Source organism: Egretta garzetta, unplaced genomic scaffold, assembly GCF_000687185.1.
Source record: "Egretta garzetta isolate BGI_Z169 unplaced genomic scaffold, ASM68718v1 scaffold451, whole genome shotgun sequence".
Lineage (NCBI taxonomy): Eukaryota > Metazoa > Chordata > Aves > Pelecaniformes > Ardeidae > Egretta > Egretta garzetta.
Window position 1 is genome coordinate 1,065,005 of NW_009258552.1, and position 4,065 is coordinate 1,069,069.

A 4,065-nucleotide genomic window follows, 5' to 3' on the forward strand; every position below is an offset into this window, starting at 1 on the left:
CTGAGGGCACACTCAATCCCCTCATCCAGGTCATTAATAAAGATAATAAACAAGACCAGCCCTAGAACCAAGCCCTGGGGGACACCGCTTGTGACCGGCCGCCAACTGGATTTAACTCCATTCACCACGACTCTCTGGGCTTGGCCATCCAGCCAGTTTTTAACTCAGCAAAGAGTACATCCATCTAGGCCATGAACTGCCAGATTCTCCAGGATAATGCTGTGGGAAACTGTGTCGAAGGCTTTGCTGAAGTCCAAGTATACAACATCCACAGCCTTTCCCTCATCTACCAGGCGGGTCACCTGGTCATAGAAGGAAATCAGGTTGGTTTACAAACAATTTAAAAACAATTTACAAACAATTACAGGCTTTACAAAATGAAAAATATGTAAGCATTTGTTTAGAAAGTAAAATGGTTACACACAGATGAATGATGAAAGCAGGTTACTGAAGTAAAGGTAGTAGGTTACACCTTTGCCTACTGCAGTGTTATTTCTTTAATGTCTTTCTGGAAGGAGAACACACACGCCACGCAGAGGGGAGAAGAGGGTCTCGAAGTTCCTGTATTCCCTGATCTGGGAAAGATTTCACCATAGCTGAAGCTGTAGACTTTGACTATCACATTTCTTAAGCGTTATTGTAAAGTATAGCCAAAGCCCAAGACACTCAGACCTCTCCCCATTAGTTTACCTGTGCTGTTGTAAAAGGGGGCGTGATTATTAGCACTCTGCTGAGGTATAGTTATTATTAAAAACATTGATGAAAAGTGCAGGTACGGTAAACTACAGAAACATCTACACCCTTCTCTGGCAACAAACTTACTTTGAACAACTTCCCACTTGACTTACCAGGCTATCGGAACTATAAAAGCCAAGTTTTAAGGTCCTGAAGCTAAGAAAAGTAAAGCACATAAAAACCCTAAAGATGAGTAGAGGGACATTCAAAGTCCCATAAAAAAGCCGATTTAAAAAACAAACCAAAACTTGAGAGTAAGAAACCTCTACAGAGTAGGGAGAAGACTGGTAACATGGCAGAGAAACAGTCGGATCTTTTTAGAAGAAATAGGAACCAAATCCACAGGAAATCAAATGAAAGGACATGAAATGGTCACGGCAGGAAGCAGAACTGCATCTGCCGCACTTGTCCTGCTCGGAAACTAAACCCAGTTTGCAGTGAGGGGTTTCCATCCTCACCAAAGACAGGAGGGAGGGGCTGGAGGTGTCACCAACACACTGCCTAGGCAAAACGTCTTGGAAAACCTGCAGTAGTGGGCGCCGGTTGTCTTTTCCAGGAAAACGTGGAAAGTTATAAAGGTGAATGAGTTCCAGCAAAAGACTCAGCATCTAGAAGATCCCCTGGCTCCAGCGAATCTGCACACAAACTTGCTTGTGCTTAGGATCCACTCTCCAAACTCACAACGGCATCACCACATTCCACCGAGGACTTCTCTAAGCAGCAGCCTCTCCAGCTATTTTCTCTTGCTATTGGCATCGTTTCATTACATCTGCTGATTATCCCTCACAGTCTTTTGTTCCCTTCCTATCACGCTGATGGTCATCGCAAACAAGACAGATATTGTACAAGGCATGACGTGCCTCCATAAACAGCGCAAATGAAAGGCTCTTAGTGAAAACCTGAATCATCTTTGTAAAGGCTGTGTTTACACTGGGAAAGAACACTGCTATCCCCAGCAAGCAAGCGGGATGACAGGAAACAAAGAGGAATGAAAAATTTAAATCCAGTGCTTGCACGAGAGGCAAGGACCACGAACAATTTGGCTGCAGAAATGAAGGTAAAAGGTTCAAGTTCCATATTCTTTACAGTACCTTCCTTTATGGATCACCCCCCTACAGTTATTCTTCTGCCAGCTGGTAGCTTTGAATGGGAAAGCGCTCAGAACACCTTGCTGAAAAGCACATTTTACGTTGGCTTAACATCGTGGTGCAAAATACCACCACACTGAATAGGTGGGATTTTCCCAGCTCTGCAGAAGCTATCGAGATGAAGCACAGGGAACTCGGGAGATGAAACCCATTGCTCCTCCACAGCAATTCAAGGAATACAAAAAGAGGGCAGAATCTTAATAAAGAAAAAAGTGGTTTGGAGTTGGAAAAAGAACAGATGCATCATGCTAATTTGCCACAAGGTGGCATGTGCTGATCTAAAATAAATTCCAGTCAAGTAAGGTTTGTAAGCCCTAAGCAGCAAAACTCAGATCTGGGGTAGGCAGGTTCGGCTTCAGCAGAGTTAGACCTTTTGCATCAGGTTTGACCTCAGCCCAACAGTATTAGAGAATCTCATTACGTTCCTAAGATTATCACCAAACTTGAATTCACACTTCTTCCTGGAAAAAAGGTGCATTTTCCCCATTTCACCCTTTATACTCTATTGTGTCGCTCTGACTAAGCAAAACGTCCCTTTCCCAGGCCATATCTGGGAGCCTGTATCTCATGCTTAGGCCTCGCAAGTTTTCTGCCGGTTCTGGTTCATTCTCTGAACCAAAAAACTTATCTTGCAAAATACAACATTTCTGAGCATCCCGGCAACCCGGGTTTGTCTGTGTCGCAGTCCTGCAGGGGTCCGTCACAGTTCAGCCTGCCGAGATGAGAGGAGACTGAGGCAGAGTGGTCCCCCTCCACACCCTTGTACCGGCACAAGTGTTTGTGCAGCTGCAGCACGAGCCAGATCAAGGACAGAGCGTGGGGAAAAATTAATCCTTTCCCTTATTTCAGACAGAAAGGAGCAAAGCCAGCATTTATTTTCAAAAAGTGCAGTTCGCCTCTGTGGTTGTGTCTTTACAACAAAACAAAGAAAACTTTATGCTTTCCTCTAAGAATTTTACAAACTTTAGATTCTTTCTGAAGCATGCAGGAAGTTTGTTTATTCATGTGATTATGTAACGATAAACACAAAGCTCTCACATGGCGTGCTAAAAAAAATTCCACCCCCAAGCCAGCAAAACCCTAAACGAGAATTGGAATTAATGGCAAAGGCACAAACCACACGGAGCAGGACTGAATAATAAACCTATGTCCTGTGGTTAACTTAAAAAATGAAACTTGTACACTGTAGCAACAGTTCCTGACAGGTAGACACGGGAAGGGAAACCTCATTTGAATCTTTTAGAGGGAGACAGAGGGTGAGAGTTGCACAACCCTTTTTTTGCTTGTTTAGAAATCACAGTTATTGTAGGAAACACGGTGTGCTAAGGCTGTCAAAACCCAAGACGTGTTCAGGATGCTTCAGTACTAATAGGACTGACATGTTTTAAGACACGAACCATGCGTCCCCTATGCTGACAGCTCCTTTAGCTTAGTAGAAAGAAAAGGAGCAACAGAGATTTCAGTGTTTCCACTCAGTTCCCAAAGCTGTTTTTAACTTGAAAAAAATGAAGTTTAAAATACAGACATGCTGCTAGTGTGTATGGAATTCACATGATGCACCAGCGACACTAATCGTACAAGCTCATGTACTAACGTGGCTAATGAGACATGGTATGGTCAAAAATCTGCAAGTATCTTGAAAAACCACAATTTAACCTCACAAGCGTGTTACAAGGACGCTCACTCCAAAAACATCCTTATTATCTGGCAGACAGATGTTTCAGCCTAGCACAGTAAGGGCGCCAAAGGTTTACAGCTCTTATTACTGCTTTAATCAGGAACTGTGTATTCAACTCTCGCATTAAAATAAACAAACCTATTCCACTCCACGTCCAAGACCCAAATACCTTTCATGCCTGTTAAAAATGCTAAAAAAAAACCCCAAACCCCTTTAACTAAGCCTCTCAAAACCCTAACCGATGCCTGTCTGGCATCTGTTTGCCGTCAGTAAAACCCTTAATGCACAGGATGCAACACACCGGGCAGAGTGGGGAGCTGAAGCGGAGGCTGTTTGGGGGCTGACTGGGAACAGCACACCAGCGGCAGGCACGGTTTATCTGAAGGATTTGAAATTAAATTCCCCAAACGCTGGCTCGCTAAGAAGAATCAATGACTCACGACGATGCTAAAAACATTCTGTCGTGTCAGGAAACTAGTTCGCTACCGGTTTGTGCGCTTTTCG